This window comes from Sturnus vulgaris, chromosome 1 (genome assembly GCF_052056855.1).
Source record: "Sturnus vulgaris isolate bStuVul1 chromosome 1, bStuVul1.hap1, whole genome shotgun sequence".
NCBI classification, from domain to species: Eukaryota; Metazoa; Chordata; class Aves; order Passeriformes; family Sturnidae; genus Sturnus; species Sturnus vulgaris.
In genome coordinates, this window is record NC_142243.1 from 91,771,232 (window position 1) to 91,790,588 (window position 19,357).

The 19,357-nt window shown below is 42.9% G+C and overlaps 1 long non-coding RNA gene across 1 annotated transcript; it reads right to left on the reverse strand.

Moving 5' to 3' along the window:
• Window positions 1-287: 287 nt before the first annotated feature.
• On the reverse strand, window positions 288-18,588 carry LOC148225352 (uncharacterized). The gene is made up of 3 exons (XR_015806119.1): window positions 18,138-18,588; window positions 2,512-2,618; window positions 288-2,129 (listed from the first exon to the last, which is right to left on the reverse strand). It is a non-coding gene; the product is annotated as an uncharacterized LOC148225352 (long non-coding RNA).
• Window positions 18,589-19,357: the final 769 nt, after the last annotated feature.

Genomic DNA, 19,357 nt, shown 5'->3' on the forward strand with positions numbered 1-19,357 from the left:
TTAATACAGTTATGAGTGTATGAGTGCATGTTCTTTGAACAAGGAGTTTTCGTTGACTGATTCCAGTCTGGAACATGAACTTTTTCTGTCACGAGTACATAATCTTCATTGCAAAATGAGTTGTAGTTGAGTATGTTTCTTTTGACTATGTTTATTCCATTTCTAATGAAAACTGAGAGCATTGTGGGTTGTTTTTTTTCCCTGATATTTATTTGATGTAAAAATCAGGTGCAAAAAAATAATGAAGTTTTGTCAAAACAAGAGAAGAAACTGTTTTGATTCACTTGTATTGCAAAGAAATGTATTAGTTCTGCTCCTTCCACTCCAGACCTAAAAAAGAAACCATATGTCCCAAACTTTGGCTACTTTTCAAATTGTACCAGTTGATCTAACTAGCAATACTACTTTTGCCTGCAAATCTCAGATGACAAAAATATGGATTCTCTTGAAGTTAATCAGTGACTTAAGGCAGCATGCATAGCTAATTTCTTTCAGCTACTCAAGCAGATAAAAGAAACAAGTGAAAGATGTTGCTGCCATTTCTAAAAGCTGATTCACATGTCCTCAGGAATAAGTTGATTACCTGCTGCATAAGCTGTGTATGTTCTTGGTAGGGTTTGTGAAGGAGGCCATGCACAAGCATAGAGGAGCACGAGCAGAGCCCAGCAGAGAGAGGAGCCCTGGGGCCAGCTGCAGCATAAGGCAGAACACAGATGCCTGATCTTGCAGTGCACGCTCGGTGGCAGACACCAGACCTGCTAAATTAGATCTGCTTCTCGTTGGCCTGCACACTTTTGCCAAAGGCAGGTCTTCACCCCAGGCTGGCTGCAATCTTGGGCTCCCCCTTCTCCCAGAAAGCAGCAGCACTCTCCTGGCTTCTTGCTGGCCAAGCAGCCACCACTGACTGGCTGGCTAAGGTGAAGAGTCCTGAGACAGTGATATCTCCTCCTTCAGCAGAGTACATCCTATTGCATGGCTCATGGGCTCTTTCTGTGTTATGCCTTGCTTGTGCTGCTGGCAGGGCCCTCCACTCACAGATGTGCTCACCACAGGCTGGAAAACAGGCAGCACAAGTGGCCCAAAGCCAGGCAGCATTCTGTCTGTGTTGGCTGCCACCCTCATGGACTCAGGATCCATGACCAGTGCTTGTCACTATGTGGTCAGCTGCTCTTCTCTACTTTAGGATACTCTCTGAGTGGCAGCTGTGGTCATTCATATTCAAAAAGATCCAAGCTCCAGGCAGGGTACTTCCCATGTTGACTTGGTGACCTGTGCTGGAGCTGGAGGACATCAGAGGAATCAGCAAGCCAACACAGGAGCTTGTGAGCAGTCCAAAGAACACATTGAGGGTAGGTTGTCTCTTAAACATGTCCATCTCAGGGCAGAGTACCAGGAGCCACTTCTCTCTTAAAAATGTGCAAGTCCTTGCTGTCACCTGGAAACTGATGCTTAAAATTCTTGTGTTTTCCTCCCTTTGGTATTTTTGAAGTATTTTGGTGTTATATGTCAGTAGCCAGCTCATCATACAGGTGACAAAAGGCTGCTACCTGCTTAGACAACTTAGGCCAATGTCTCTCACCTCAGCAGGCAGTAAGACAGGGAGAGATGGAACTTGGGGCACTCATGCTTCTCCAGGAAGAGCTGTCCATCCTTCCATGGCATTGCTAAACAGCAACTGGAAGACAGAAGAGATCACAGGTAGCCCAAGGCCAGTTTGGTTTCAGCATTCCCCTGGGGAGAGGAGATGGTCTGTGCTCCATGCCCTTCTTCTTGAGCACATCTCAGATCCCATCTCCCCCTGCACAAACTCACCACCCCTAACCGTGGCTGTACAGAGGCAAATTCAATCTTGTGCTCTTTCTTGCCCTCAGTGAACATTTATTTATCCCATTCAAAGGGGAACAGCATAAATAGGGCTCTGTGCCTTCCTGGAGAGCAGCAGTTGCAGACATCCAGCTCTTGTGGCACATTCCTGGGCAGGAGTTTGACATTGCCCTTGGATCAGGCTTTGCTGGTGGGACAGGCAGAGGAGCACCTGGTCTGTGACTCCCCAGAGGAGAGAGATGTGGGATAAGGGACTGGCCCTTGTGCTGCTCGGCATCATCAAAACAGGAACATGTCAGGGCATGCTGAAAAGCAGAATGTGACAACCCTGAAAAATGCAAGTTTGGGAAATACTGATGCATTCAAAATTAAGTTGCTGTGTCAGTTTTGGGGAAAGGAAAGCTACAGAAACAATTAATCTATTGTTTGTGAGCAGTTGTGGTATCACTAAATACAAAGTAGATGCAGTGATACCAAGAAGTATTAGATTAGATGTAGGAAACAGAATGTTGTACTGAGCCATGTGACTGAGTGATGATTATATTCCTCAATCTACAAGACACAAATGAGTGCTTTATAAAAGAAAGGGGAGAAAGGTGTCATGCAAAAGGGGAGAAAAATGTCATGTTATCTGTTGGAATTGCTGCAACGTGATGAAAGTGATTTGCAGAAATACGCACAACTCACCAAGAAATACTGCCTGTGTCTCATCCCATCCGTAGGAGAAGAAAGCTGGCATGTGTAGAGCTTCTTGATGAAAGTACTGAGCCATCCTCCTCCTTCTCCTGCCTTGCCTGGTGGCATAGCAAAGCACGTTTAGCTTTCACTGAAATCAAGAGCTGGGGTCATTTAACATCTACATAAAACATTTTGCTTCTTGCAAAATAAAGTGCTGTGAGGCTTTGGGCTTTGGTTTAGGTTTCTGTTTGTTTGGGGTTTTTTGGGGGTTTTTTTGCCCCCTTGCTGTGCAGCGTACCTGCTAAGAGCAAGTGCTAGAAAGCAGAGGAAGAGGTATTTTCTGGTATTCTCTGGAGAGATTGAGCTTTAGCTCCAGCAATCTGTTTTCATTTTATAACAGCACCTCTCACTGTGATATCTTAGCACTTGCTAAAAGGTAATCTCAGAGAGTAAATACATGTCCACTCCTCTGAGTTGCCTAGATTGGAATTTGTCCTTTAATTCCATGTTCTGGTGGGATTGCTTATGTAACAGATTTTTTTTTTCTTCCTTAAACTAAGGTTATAATTCCATGGTACGTAGAATTAGGCAAACATTTCATATCATAAAACTACAGCCTGTGGGTGTGATGGGCTTTGGGCCAGCATCTATGAACAGACAAATGTTTTTTATCATTTAAAGGAGTTAGGAAATCAGACAGATCACACAGAGATGAGAAATAGTAAATGTGTTTAATTAAATATTATTTTCTCAAGATGGTTTCAACAAAAATATTGAACATTGGAAATGTCGTAACACCTTCTTCAGCATTGCAAATGTAGGGCATCAGACCTGTTTTAAAGGAGTGATGGGGAGGAATAGAAACAAAAGTGAATAAAAAGTTTCCAAAAATCCCAAATGTGTCTCTGTTTCTTAGGGAAGCAATAACGTGCATGTTGATGGAGAGGATGATACACTTTCTGTTCAGAAAAAAGGACTTGGCAGGTGCAGTTTGAATGGCTGCATGGGGGACACGTGCAAAGTGTCATTTTGGTGTCTTGTGCTAGAGTGGCTTTCCAAGGAGCAGTGGAAACCACCCATGAAACAAGCTGGTGAGCTTGTTCTGCCCTCTCTGATTCTTCACAGAAATGCTCTTTAGGCCAACTGGAAAGGTTGATAGAGGCAAGGTATGTCCTCTTTCTGTAGATCTGGGCAGCATCTGTGAAGTTTGACTGAAAGCAGCTCACCATTTAAAGAGTGACACCCCACCAAACCCTGGCAGGGTAGTTCCTTCTAGTACCTCTATTCTATCTGTTTTCTTCTACCTTGTGCACAAAGGATGAAATTAGCCTAAACCAGTCGATTCTACTTGCAGAAACACTGCTCTGGCCAGCCTCACCACTTGAAAAGTCAAACCTTTGGCTCAGGGTGGAGGGGCTCTGTGTCTTTCACCTCCTTGATGGCTATCCCATTCACCTGGGATGGGCTATGACTAAGGCTGATAGAGCAGTTGGCATAGGGAGCCAGCACCATCTCCTAGAAACAGCCAAGCCCAAGGGACACATGAGCACATTTTCAGTGGTGTGAAGGCGGGCCAACACTGCCTTTCAAAGAGAGGGATGATTATTTAGCTGCCCAGGAAGCATTGTTTTCCTCTGTAAAGCAGTCTCTCCTTTGGAGCTGGGAGACACACTGCCCATGCTGTTTAATCAGTCATTTGGGGCACTAAGGTACAGGATCACCACAGCCCTGGGAGGAGTTAAGGCTTGGGAGGGTAATGCCAGACTCCTATACTGTTACCCAGCTCTGGACAGGTTTTCTGTGGGGCCACAAGCTGGTCATTTCTGTCTTTCTACCTTCAGTTGCCCACCTGAAGGAATTAAAAGATGGGCTTTTGTGAATTAGTTGTCTAATAAATTATATTGTGCTTTGCATATGCAGCACATAATTTAAGCGTCTCCATGGCAGTTCATTAAAAGCCCTAGAGTACTTGTGTAACAACAGGTAAGCATATATATTTTGGCAGCCCCAGTTTTGCAGATGCATCTTGTTACAAACAGAATTTAATGTGACTTCAAATAAACCTTGTGAAAACAAGCTCTTCCATTTGTCCGGATTAGCATAAGCTCTTCCTCCCCTCATCTCATTTCCCGCATGTTTGAGCTACAAATACAGCTGAATTTGAATGTAATCCTCATGTCTTTACCAACTCATCTTCACTGACAAAAGCACATCATTAAGAAATAGTAGTGTAAGAAGTGGGGGGGTGGGGGTGGGGGGCAGACTAGCCTCCTGTTTTCAAATGTGATAAAAGCAAACCCATCCAAATCTGTGTTAGTGAGTAAAAATTTATCCCCTAAGCACAATAAAATTGGTTTCACAGAGCATACAGGCACACACACACACAAAAATCTAGTTTTAGGATTACCAAAGCATTTCTGTAAATTTGGAATGCCTTTCTCAGTTCATAAACACTTATTACATGTAAGGAGACCCAGTGCCTGGAGAAAATGTGCAGTTTAACCTATTATTGATTACTTTTACAATCTTCAGGAGCAGCCGGATTGTATTTCAGGGCAGAAATGGAGAAGCTGAACGTGCAGTGCATACGCTGGAGAGCTGCCAATTTTACCTGTAAGGTAACAAGGGGTTGATCCAGGCCCACTGGACCTGGGAGAGGCAAGTGGTGTTAACCTGAGACCCTGACCAGGGTAACAGCATGCAGTCAAACAGTGTATGTTTGCTTTGGGGCTGGGGGTTTTGGGGGTTGGTACAAGGTGAGCTGCTGCAAGAGACATCTCTTCAAGATAAGGATGAATGTCTAGGACCTGAAGCAACTCACCATCTGGAAATTGTAGATAAATCCCTGAAGACTGATCCAGCTGTAGTTTGCTTTGCCCTGGAAAAGTCTGGGACTTTGGGAACTACAGCCAAATGTGCCACAAACGAGACGTGAAAGTGTTAAAAGTGACTTCAGTGTAGAACTTAAAATCCACTTTTCAGGAAGATTTTGAAAACCCCTCTTCACCAATTTAGATACTCCTCTCTGTTATTGCCTTCCTGCCTTGGAGAAGATAGTGACCATTGACAGACATGGTTACTGAAGGCACAGAAATGTGTGGCCTGATCATATATCCACTGCCACAATAAATGCAAAGAGAAGTGGGACATCAGGGTTGGCCTGGTGCAACTGTTGTGCTATGGCAAAAGGAAATACACAGAGAAACCTGTGGCACATACACATTGTCAGAGACATCAGAGTGGCCATACTGAGCCAGATTATTTGCCAGTTCGACCCAGTATTGTGTCTCTGCCCACAGTCATAGCGGACATGCAAGCAAGAGTGCAAGAACATGTTAGGTCTGTTTTCCCAGAATAATCTCCCTGCCTTTTAAAATTTGCAGCTCCTGATCCAGAAGAGTTATTCTGGTATTTAGATGCTGTAGTAGATGTTTGTGAATTGTTTTTGGTCCAATGTGAATATTTTACCCTGTCTCTGTGAAGAACTGTTTCTTTATGCCAGTTCTGCCCTAACCAGTCTTTGGTGTCACTGCATCCTGATGGGGCATCAAACTCATGTGGGACAGCCAACAGTCACTCCCTGCCCATCCTTCCGTGATGCTTGGTGGACCTAGAGCACATCAGTCCCTGGACATGCCCTTTCCTGGGCTGGAGAGTTCTGGTCTCTGTGGCTGCTCCTGGTGTAAAAGCTATGCCACACTTCTGAATATCCTGGTTAACCTATCTTTGAATCTTTTCCCATCCTCTTATTTTTGGGGTGAGGACAGATGTGCCCTTTGTGGAGCAATATTACATTTATGAAGTTCCAGCAGTACCTCTCTTGCTGAGACCCGACTTTTTTCCAATACTAGTCACTCTTCTGAAGATGCTCACCACTTCTGCAGCTGAGAAACAGAGCACAGCTGGGCTACAGGACACTCACCAGCCCCCAGCGGTGATTTTTGGCAGGGGGGGACGGTTGTGCCACCCCTGCTCTTCATGGTTCAGAGTAGATTGCAGGAGCAGATCCTTACAAAACTGGGCAAGCTGGGAACAGGGAGAGAATTCAGAGAGGGGGGTGCTTGAAGTATAAACACTTCTGAGATCACCAACTTTCAAGCTTAATACTTGATGCCATAACAGTAATCTTTTTTTCCCCCCAGCATGCCAGTCCTGTGAAATGAATGTCATCTTTTTCATGTGGCCCAGACTGCCCAGCCTAATTGCCATGCCACGCTGGGAGCTTACAGCCAGTTTCATGGCTTTGCTGCACATCATCTCACCCAGCACTTTCCCAGCATTGCTTCTTTCTAAACACCTCCAGCCCCATCAAACAGCTACATGTGTTTCTTCATTTCTTCTGGGTGTATTAGCTTGTGTTGTTCAGGTTGGATTTTATTACTATATCCTCCAGATAAGGCTGCTGACTCTATGATAGAGTTTTTGCCACCTACTATGAGATTAGCTGCAAATTTAATTTGAGAGCTATTCATCTCCTCTTGATACCTACCATTTACAACAATAAAAGTAGAAATCACAACTGAGATTCCCAGAACCCTTCGGGTACCTGGCTTTCTTTTTGTATACAGTTGTTGATTGTTCAGTTTTATCTATTTACAGTCCTTCAAGTAATGTTTGGTATACAGAACAGCTCTCTGACATGCCATTAATCACCTTCTTTGAAATAACTGTAGAAAAGGTATTGGGCCAGGAGCCAGCAGTTTTGGGATCATGTTAACGGTTTGCTGTCATATTTCAATCACTTGCACTGTGCAAAATAACCCAAGATGTCCCTCCCTTAGGGTATTAAGTAAAGATTGCAACCCCTGTGATAAGGGAAGATTGTGAAAAGCATTAATCTGAAGGGAGCAATTTGGTGGGAAATAAAGGGCAAAAGCATCACCAAATGGCCTGTTCCTGCACAGGGGTTGCATTTTTTGAGTGCATGCACTTTTTAGGAGGAACCCTGATTCCTCAGCATTCTGTCATTGCTACAAATATTGGGGTGCATTTGGGTGGTTTTCAACATCCAGAGCATTCAGTTTATACAGATTTAGAAAATCCTTAATTAAACAACAGAAGGCATATTATCCTGTCTCCTTTCATCAGCTTGGTACCCATCAACTACAGCTGGCACAAACCAATTATCCCTGTGGCAACCACAGCTTTTGACAGCTCTTGACACAGACCGTTTTCAATTTGTAGGCACCCCATGCTATTTTTATGCTTCTGCAGATTATGGATGGCTGCACTGTGCACCTTCTTCTCTTGGACTTGTAGTGCTGTGCCAGTCAGGATGGGGCTTTGAGATTGTCCTTCACCAACAGCAGCAGCCAACGCTTCCAGGGCAGTGGTCACAGTACAGTGCAGAATTTGGCCATCCTCATCCTTGGGAAGCAGGAGGTTTCCATCAGGCTGAAGCTGATGCTCCAACTTTCTCACAGTGGCTGTCATTCCCTGCAGCCCAGCACTGCCAAGGTCAGGGACTGTACCCTGAGATAAGCCTGTGTGATGGAACTGTCCTCCTGTGACACCCAACAGATTTTTAGTGCAAATCTCTTCTCATGGAAACCAATGAGCACTTTAGAAGTGAGATCAAGGAGGATCCAGAGCAGAGTCCCTCAACATTTTTTGTTTACCTCTGTGTCAAGAGCTGGGCTGCAAAGCTGGGCTAGTCACTGGGTTACAGAGACACTGTACAGGCTCTGGGACATTGGCTCAGACTGCCTACAAAGCGCTGCGATCACCTGTCGGCTGTGCAGCAGTATGCAGGGTGACAGAGACCTGTTGCAATATTTGAGGGAAGGGAGAAAAAAACAAACTGTGAGGTCTTTCAGGTCAGCGACGTCAGTTCACAGCTAATTAGAGGGCAGGAGTCTCTTTCCGGGCTAGTGACCAGACTGGCTCTGCTTCATGGCTGCCAACAAGCCATAAATGACTGGGAGCTCAGGCTTTGGGCTGGGTATCACCACCCCACTCAGTGGCAAAGCCAGCCAGCAGCTCAGCAGTCACCTCCCGTGCAAAGATTGCCTCCCAGCTCAAAGGGAGAGTTAGAAGTTTTCTAAGTTTGACCCATTTATCCTTCTCCAAGAGCCCGAGCAGAGAGCTTTTGACTTAAATGGGCTTTGCATTGGGTTTCCAATTTATTGCAATGAGATATTAAATTGTACCAAATTTTCTCATTTATAGGAGTCTTACTTATGTTCTGTCTGTGCTTAGTTCCATGATCTAACAGAAATCCGAAGTAAGAGATAGTTATTGCCTTAAGGACAAAAGATTTTTTTTCTTTGCAACATCTCCCCATGGATTTTTAGTCCAAATCTCTTCTCGTGGAAATCAATGAGCATTTTAGAAGTGAGATCAAGGAGGATCCAGAGCAGAGTCGTTCAACACTTTTTCTTTACCTCAGCTGGGCTGCAAACCTGGGTTACTTCTCTCTCTTCTTTTAAGAGAACACCATGTTAGCACATTTTCTGGATAAACCTGCAATATACAGACTTTTAAGGAATCAATATAGACATTGTCAAAGAGTCAAGAGTCGTGATTTCCAACACACATAGAGGATGGTTGTCTTGTTTTGGTTTTTTTTTTTAAATGAAAGCAGAATACCAAGTAAGAGTCTTAGGAGTAGGAGAACAATTGTATTATTGAATGCAGAACATTTTTAAATTCCTGACATTTATCTTTAAAAGGAAATCTCTAAGAGCTCAAAGTTGATATTTTACATGTTACATTTGTGCGTATTTTCTAAAAAAAAAACATTTAGAGTAATTTTTCCTCAAGTATCTCCACAGGTAATTAACTGGATTGACCTTTCAAAAATTGTGTCTTCAGTAGAAAGATAACACTTTGTAAAGTTCTATATTAAAATTATATGGATTTTTGTGAAGTTGGATGACACCATCAAATGTTTGGATACCTCTTTAATACACTGGTAATTTAGGCTCTATAATTTTAGCCACTGGAGGGCTCCCCAATTTTTAAATTAATTTGGTAGGACATATAGTATGAAAGAATGGAGGAAGAATACAAGGCAGGGTGGTCCTAGTCACTACCATCATCTCCACAAATACTAAATTTAATGAGAATTCCAGGTATTCCTTGGCACAATAACTCAACCAAAATACTGGGAGAAAATAGTTTTAGTATTTTTGCAGAATAAATAGTCTATTATGAGTTGACCAACCAGCAAGACCGGGAGTAACTTTTTAGCTCAATATGCATAAAAAATAAGTTTGAGGACTTAGTAGCGTTACAAAATAAGGTAAATTTCAACAGAGTTTAATATATCAATACTTCAATTTATCAGTTTTTCATGTGGATGGTTTAATTGTAATTCAGCTTCCCCATGCTCCCAGCCACCAGCTCACCTTTATGCTGCCACTTCACTGATACCCTTTCCAGAGGCAGCTGCTCAGAGAAACTGCCTTGGGTTTTATTTAAATAATTGTCTACACAGATTTTTCTATGGCTGCTCATGGCTGGATCAGGTAGCAGCACAGAGCAGAGTCTACTCCTGCATCCTGCTCTACCTATTGCACTCTGAGCACTGAACTAACCATCTTCCAAGATCCTAGGTCTGGTTGTATGGCAATATCCATGCCTGCTCTTGTCAGAGGCCTGGTGGTGTTCTTGCCACAGCTGACTGCAGAAGGAGAGGCCAATAGTCCCAACCATGAAACATTTGCTGGGGAGTGACAGGAAGACAGGTCATGGGCAGGCCTGTCCCACTGGCAACCACTTTATCAGAACTAGGTTCGAGCAGTTTTTATAGATAATGTTGTAATCCTTTCTGTCCTACTGACCTGCTAGCTGCCATCCTGATCAGACACTGACTCAGGGACCTGGTATGGTTTGGATGATGCAGCCACACATTGGCTGGTACATACTGCAGAATGCAATGTGAATGGAAAAAAAGCTGAACTGTGAGACTCAGGCTTGCAAATCAAGGCACAGAGAGTGCAAACGCTCATCGGTATGGATGCATTTGGTGCACGGTTAGGAAAGAGAAATTAGTGACACCTATTGTTGCCTCAACTCTTTGTGCAAGGCAAAGGTACCCATACCTCAGCATGGGTGAGCACTAGTTTTAGACTCCTTAGCAGAAAGGCATATTTGCTGCTAATAAAATATTAACCCAGATGAAGGGCTGGTAAAATATTTAAATATCCAACATTCCTCTACTCTTCAGCTTCCCAGCTGGCACAAATCACTACCATGATTTGGAATCTGATCAAACATGTTTCATCGGTACAAAGAGGCTAATTTATAAAGAAGGATTAAACCCTTTGCAAGACCAGGCTGGTTGGAGTTTCTCTTTTCCCTTTTCATGCTGTAAGACTCTTAAACATTTTTCCACAGAGCGCTTTTCACTAACTTATCTTACAGCCTTTTGAGGCCACGTATTTTAATTCAGAAAATTAGAGTTGAAAATTCCTATTTATCCACAAGGCAAGTTCTACTTTGCCCTTGGCCCTATGAGCAACTTCGCAGTAACCCTTCAGCCTATTTCTAGCTTGACCTGTGGAAGGGCAGACAAGGTTACAGCAAGTCTTGGAACCAAAAGAGATGATGAGCAAAGGTGAGGAATCATGCCAAATGCAGTGCAGACACCTAGAGGTGGTGCAAATGAAGTTTGCCTGGGACATGGCAAGTGAGCAGAAACAAGGGAAGCACATGACAGCCTTGGCCTCAGGTAATGCAGGTGCACATACCATGGTGATGAAGGCCACATTTCAAGTAGAAGTGGTGTGGAATAGCATTGTTTTTGTGTTAAATGTGTGCTGCCTTGTCATCAGCCCCTCAGCACTCTGAGAAATGGGACAGAGAGGGAAGTTCCTGTACTTGTCCTATCCTGGCTTTTCTGGTTGACCTCCTTCTCTTTACTTAAAGCTGACAGAAGCCAATTTAGCTGGTACTGAAACACCAACATCACACAGAAATGCCTTAAACAAAAGCCATTGCTTCTTTGCTGCAGGCAAGTCTGAGTCTTCTGTGGCATTTTGAAAGATACCCTCCAAAGTTTGCCTTGGAAGCAGACCCAGTTGGCAGCAAATAAATGGTATCAAAGGAACGCTGTGGTCTGAGAGGTGGATTTTCACCTCATCCAGAATCAGCTTCCTATGCAGATTACCCCAGGGTCCTGGGACAGGATCCATGTCCCACTGCATTTCTTGTTCTACTTATCACCGTAGCAGAGCTGCAAACACACACAGAGGTAAGCATCCTCCAGACATATGTGTTGATCATTTGCTAGGTAAATTAATTTAAATAACTACTTGGCATTAGACCTATCTTGGAACTTTAAAATCATTAAGTGTTCAATTATTTCCTAGGAAAGCTTTGAAGTGGTGCTGTTAGATTCAGCTCTCCAGCTGCTATCAGTGAGCTGCAGAATACGGCATGTTCATACTCCTGGTTTGGATGCTGGCAGCTTTCCTATTATTTTATTGGGTCTAGGTGCAGATTATGGCCATGATGTAAAGGTTTGTCAAAGTGTTTTTTGTTATTTGGTTTTAAATTTGCATTACAAACACCTCTTAAAGAAGATCCAGTTAATCTCAGCTTGGCCTGTTGCCTGGGAAATTTTCTGTGTGGTGTTTAATATTAAATATAGCTCTTCAAGATTTCTTTATTTTCTGAAGTGTTTATAATTATTTCTGTTCTCATCTTGGTTTGAAATTGGCTATTTCATGAGTACACAGGTAAGAATGAGGCTCTTCCTATGCTTCATGCAAAAATCACCATTATATTGTTAATCACTGTAAAGATGTTGCTAATACAATAGCCTGCAGAAGATGAGAAAGGGAGAACTGAAAGGTTTCTGTAAGAATGCCTAAAGAAATGGCAGAAACATGATACAGCTTTCAAACACAGACAAGGCTTCATTCTTTCTGTCTTGTTTGATAAAAAATGAACCACATAGTGAATGCTGTAGCTTCATGTTACTCCTGTCAAATCTTTAGTAAGTGGGTGTCCAGGGAATTAGATCATAAGCAGAGGGAATATTCCTCTCATTTGAAAGGTTTCTCATTGTGTTTATTAATTTAACCATTGATTTTAAGAAGGCAAAAATATGCTATTTTCAAAGGGATTCAATGAAGTGAGATCTGCCTGACCCCTTTACAGGCTATTCTGAGAGACACTTATCCTATGTATCAATGGAAATACCCAGAGAGAATACATGTAATATAATTATTCATAAAAGAGAGCTAAATCACCGAGCAGTTACACATCACTTAGGCTGAAAATATCTTCAATTAAGGTAGGAATGAAGTAATATCACATTTTATGCAAGTTCCCATCAATAAGCCTGACACATGTCAGCTCTCATTTAATAACATATTTTACTTCTAATAATTCTCCTTTTTTTCCAGGTTCAAAAAATATCGAAGAAGGCTCAACTGTTCACAGAAATGAAATGTGGTTGTAGGAGGAATTAAGGTTTCATGTTTCAGGGCACAAAATAATCCCCTTCTGAGGAGGCTAAGATGCATTTTCCTGTTTGGAAATCACTGGGATGCCTCATCACTGGACTCAGGAAATGGCAGATGTGGGAGCAGAGGTTATAACCAGTTTGACAAGTCCCGTGGTTCATGCACCTCCATTTCTGTCCCCAAAGTGTTTGCGAGGTCCTTCCCGCCTGAGCCAGTGCTAATTTCCTCATGTAAGCAGAAAGGGCCATGTCCTTCTGGCACACAAGTGTTTCCAAAGCATTAGGCTTTCTCAAATTAAATTAACAAAATGCAGCTTCGCCTGAGTAGCAAATGGGAAGAGAGACAAGTGAAAAAAACAAGGTGCTGGAGATGGGTTAGGGGGATTCATCCTGACTGGTGGGCTCTGGGCAACCAGAACAACATTTCCTGCCCAGGCAACACTGCTGCTGGTGAGCTGGAGAGACGAGGCTCTTTGCCCCCATTAAACATCCTAAATCCTGCTCTGCAGGGGTGCACTGCACATAATTCCACCCCTCAGCACCTGGATCTTAGTGTCTGCAGCATGGAGAGAAACCAGGCTGGGAAAGGAACCAAGAACACGTAGAAGCCATTCCCACGGGGAGCCTCACTTAATCCAACCCCACACTCAGTCAGGAAACAGAAGGGCTGCAGCTCCTGCCAGGCGGCTCTAACAGCAGTGTAATCAGAGGGAAAAAGCAAATCCATTCTGCAGCAGCTCTTTAAAAGAAGCCGCCAGGCTGCAAGAGCAGCAAGGTAGGCAGCAGAAATTAGAAACAGGAATTTCCAAGTCAGCGTCTCAGGCTTCTCTCCCTCCGTTATTTCCCTTAGTGAAAGGGTTTCAAACTGGCATCCAGCTCTTCAGGTGTGCAGTGCCATTGTGGGCACCCTCAGGTTGCAGAGAACTTTGCACAACACTGGCAGGTCCCTGGGGCAGCCGCTGGAAGCCAGGTGGGAGAGCACAGAACATCTCAAACAGCTTCCCAGCCCCATGTTAGGCAACTAACTCAAGGTAAACTCAGAGAAATCCCAGCAGATTCATGGATCTAAACTTAAAGGGATGAAGGGCAAAAATGCAGTGAATTATTGTCGAAATTGCTCTAAATTTTATTTCTATAAACACAGATATAAAAATATATTTGTATAAAGAAATAAAAATAAAACATATTTTTATAATGTACTAGTATCCATTGTGAGGCATTTTAAATAAATTGAATGGGAAATACATTGAATTCTGCATAGCGAACACATTTGCTGAGATGTTTTCTGATGCACCTCACTAGTGGTGCCCTTCCAGCAGAGACCCAGATTTTGTAAGCTGTGTGGCAGGAATGATTTTGTTGGTCGTTTTGGCCATGTTTTATATATTGGGATATGCCAGCCCGATGTACAGCCTGGCCTCATTCATCTCACAGAAACAAGTTTCAGTTCCAGTGACAGTGCTGTCAAATTTCTTATGACTAAAAGGTATGGGAAGTGTGGGAGTAGAACTTTTCTTGCTGTCTTGCTTAAAACTATTCGTATTGATATACTTTCATCGGTGGCTTACTGGTATTTCATAACAGACCAGTTCTCTCCATGCTCATTAAAGAGAAAATATGGAAGCAAGAGGGACCAAGGAAGCTGCAAATTAATGCTGATGAAAATGAAGAGGACGGAGGGTATTCCAATAAGTCTTTCCTATCTCTCCCAAGATGTGCTCCAACAGAGAAATAATATGACCCTCCAAACTGCAATCTAACAAGTGCAGGATTCCTTTTTGACTATAAACTACAAAGAAAGCCCCAAGTGTAACTCCTGCTATACAGCCTTTGGGAATGTGATGATTTCTTATGTAGACACTGTTTGCAACAAGTCACAATGTCGAGGCAGAAGAGATTCTCATTGAATGATTTATGGGAATTTACATTACATTTCATATGGCATAGCTGTAAATGAAACTAACCACAAATGTAAAGAAAGAGAAGGGTCTTTATCATGTTGAAATAAATTGTTCACACATGACTCGTGAGAAAATTATTAAGTACCAAGTCAACATTTCCCAGAAATTCTGGGTAATGCAAAATTTGAATTTTTTTATATCCTGGTTCCAGTTTAGAAGGATTTTCCCCCTTGTATAAAATGGCAAGATTGTCCTTGTAAAAGATATTCAGGTTCCCAGCAAACTCTGCTGTTGCTTTGTTCACCTCCAGTCCCAGTCTCCCAAGCTAAATGAATATTATTGTGTGTATTAACTGCTCTCATTGGCATGAGCTGGTTTACTTCACCTGTTCAGAAGCCACTTAGAAAGTGTGAGCTGTCTCTGAGCAAAGGCAGTGGCTCTCTTCTGACATTCATTACACCACATCTTCACCGTGGGCAGAAGCATCGATTCCAGTGTTACCCTTCTTGAACAACATTAGAAAGCTTTATGGTCTGCAATCATGAACTCATCTCTGTGTGGCCTCTGGATACAGCTAAAATGAATATACCTGTATTTATTGACCTGTAAACTGGCTTTAAGATACACCTGGATAACCCCTCGCAGCTGTTCTCTGTTGCTGTTCTCAGTTTTATCTGCCTGGTTAGGAACAAATGAGCCTGATTTCTCTGGAGCATTGGGATCTGGTAAATGAAGTGTGAATGTGATTTCGCACTAAATGAGTCTATAAACGTAATGATTTAATGCATGACATTTGTTTGTACCTTAAAAACATCATAAAGCTTTGCACAGAAAACACGGCCAAGGCCCACTGGGATCGTGTTGCAATAGGCAAATCTAGGGAGGAAAGGCACAGAAATGGGGCTGCTGTAAGGCCAGCAGGGAATATTTGGAGAGAAGCACGAGGGCACACATTGCATTCCAAACTCCCCGGAGCTGCTGCCAGCATTCCTGTGAGCTGATGGGCACAGGCAGAGGTGCCTGCCCAGCATCTCTGGACCTCTGCAGGCAGGGCAATAGCTACCTGCCCCTTCAGAGGGCTGAGTTCTTGATATTTTGAAAAAATACAGGAATGACAGGGTATCAGGTACAGCCCTGGACAGAGGGAGGAGACATAGACATGAAAATGAGGTTCCCAAGGAAAACTGGTTGGAGATTACTTGCACACCCCTCCTGATTTCCTAACTGCAGCTGGAAGATCTAAGGTTTATTTCTGTGGAAAATACTCATGTCCTTCTTGGGAGCTCCCCATCCACAGTGGATGCCTTGCCTCCAGCAAAAACCTTGGCAGTTCAGTGCCAAGGGAGTCAACTCTCGGGTTTACAGGTGGTGGTTTCTCTGATCTGGGGCTCAAATAGCCAAAAGCTAAAAAAATGGGGAACGTGTGACTCAGAGTTTAAAACTGCTGTGGTTCTGTGGGATAAACATTATTTTTAATGTAGAGGGTATGTTTTCATGGGCAGTGCACATTCGAAGAAGTTCACATATGAGTTCCTTTACCACAAGTCATTACTTTGTTCTGATGAAATATTATACAAACATGGCATATACAAAATCTATAGTGAGAGAGGGCAATCCTGCAACTGGCTGTACAATAAAGGAAAGAAATAATAGGAACACCAAAGCAACTCTCTAAAAGTCTCATAAAGGAAACCATATTGAAAATCGTTAGTGATAACACCAATGCAATTCCAGTTTAACTCCATTACACTGAGAAATTACCAATAAACGACAAAGAAGCTCTTGCTGCAAGCCAGAAAGCCCAGACAACAACAGATTTTGTCAGCTCTTCTTGCATTATCTATATACAATACTGCTCAGCTTCTTAATGGAAGCAAGGTTTGAAGCTGATTTTGCTTTGTTCCAAACAATAGTGTCTCCCATTGGTGTGGCATGATTGCTAGGTATTTTTTCCTGAATACACACAGTCAATTCCTTCCACCTTTACATTTAAAGGTGTTATTGATAAAGACAATGTCCCATAAAATTGTACTGTAGAATCTATGACTACATTTGAGTTCACACATTCCCTGAATAACAGTGGAATATATTTGAGGTTTGAGGTTCAGTAGTCACCAACATTTTTCACTCACTACCTGTGGGCAGATTTGTTTGCAGTGTACAATAGACTGTGCATGAATGCATGTTTTACATTTTCTGATAGGCTGTGTATTTATTTTAGCACACCTGTACACACTGTCAAGCACCTAGATTCAGCTGGAAATTTCTTTCACATCAATGGGTTTTTCTGTTTCATTTTTTTTATAATACTTCAGTAAAATCCACAAGAGCACAGCAGTATAAAATAGGCATACATAAGCACATGTATCTAGTCAAGATTAGAAAGCAAGCTCCCAAAAGCATTCAGAAGGAAGCAAAGAGGCAAGGCTACTCTTTGAATCAAACTGCAACTCCTTTCAACAGTGTTAGCAAATACTTTTCTGAAATATTAATATTTTACCCTTTTTCCAGGACTAGTTAAAAATGTTTCCCTCTGCTGTGAAAATTTCCTGATACTCCATCTAATTTATCCAAGTCTAATCTCCCTATCCCTACAGACATCACATGTTTGCTTCAGGAAAAATAATAAATAAGTGCAAGTTGTGCATAGCAGAACTCTGAAGTCGGAAAGACCGCTCTTGTGTGTGTGTGTGTGCAGACCCTCACACTGCTTGTGTGTAGGCAAGGGGACACGGCCAGGAAGGCAATCAGATCTTCAAGCAGCCGGGGAAATAGGTCTAACTGTCCTTAGTCAGACCTTTGCCATTTCCCATCACTGCCTCCAGAGCCCCTGAGGACTCGTCAGAGCAGTTCCCCCACATTGCTGGGAGCAAAGCTTATGTACCAGAGACTGCCAGGAAAACTCACCTCCAGGCTGGGGCAATGACAGGAAGCTCACAGTGAACCTCGCAACTCAGACCAAGGGTTCAAGCCAGGATGTAAACAGAAACTGGTTATGAAATCCAAGTCTGAATCTGGTGGTTAGTGTGAGTGCCATAACCTAATGCTGGCCAAAAACTGGTCCTTGGAAACTGAGTGCTTTTTAGGGTTTCTAATAACACCAAGATTGCGGGTTTGATCCCTGTTCTGGCCATTCACTTAAGCATTGGAATCAATGATCCTTGTGGGTCCCTTCCAACTCAGATGATTCTGTGATTCCATGATTCTGTGATTCCGTGATTCTGTGATTCTGTGACTCTGTGACTCTGTGATTCTGTGGCTCTGTGACTCTGTGATTCTGTGACATGCACAGAAGGCTGGCTTTGAAGGATAGGACTCACCTGTCATCACTTGGGATGCATCCCGGTGTAGTGCAGCAGATGGGCACGAAGCTGGGTAGGCTTTTTCTGGAAAGGTTCAGTTCATGAGGGTAGGTGTGCAGTGACCCAGCACCAGATGTCTGTAGCCACAGTCATCCTCAGGGAGCAAGGATTTGTCTGGCCCAATCAGAGGATGACTAGGCAGTGACTCTTCTCAGAACGGGGTTAATCCTCTTTAAGCTTCTGATTTTGGCCCAAAGCTTTCCTGATGGCTTCACTGGCACCATGCAAATTTCCATCCACTTGGCTAAACAGGGAAGGAAATGTAGTAAGTATCTCAAACAGCTGCCTCATGTTGGAGCCCATTTCAAATATCCAGATCTTGGTACTGCCCCAGTTGCTTCCCTAGCTGCTGGGGAATGGGGGAGCAGAGAGCAGTGGCTGGTAGCTGCTCAGAGAGTTCATGTGACCTGGTCTAACCTTCAGTGCACATGTCATCCATAGGTGGGCTGTGATAGATCATGTGTAGGGAAGACATTTGAAGCAATCTTCATGTTAAATGAAGATTTTTTTTTCCCCCCTGTAATTACCAATTATCATAACAAAGAAACTGAAGGGGCTGATCAGATTTGTATTGAGAACAGTTTTGTTTCCACCTCTTTTCTCTTGTCTTGGGAATAAAACATGCAGAGTACCAGGGAAGATACTTTCTTATAAATCGTTGAATTATAACTAAGCATTTCAGAGCTTACTTAAATATCTATGTATACATATATATATGTAAGAAGGCAAAGAAAAGCATCAAGTTGACAGACATAATTTGTCTTACCTTATGACTAATGTATATTTTTCCCTTACTGTATTTTGCCATCATAATTTCTCTTACACTCAACTGCCTGCCCCTGCATGCCAAGTTAACAAGTAAAAATCTTGAGTTCCTCAAAGAATTCTAATAACTGTGCCGAACCACTTGGGGCAGAGAGTGAGACACGTGCACTTTGTGATGCTTTTGGATTTTACCCCAGTTATTATATAAGCATTATGCAGAATGCTGCAAATACAGATGTGGCAATACCTGCTTCCTCATTTTCTTCTGCTTTACTTGTGATCAAAGCAATCCCAGTTTCCACCCTGACTACTCTTAGGACCTAATACAGCACATGTGCTGTGGAGCTGCTTCTTGCTGGGCTCCAGGTCTGGTTTTCTGGAAGTATTGCATCAGCTGCACTGCTGCACAGCAG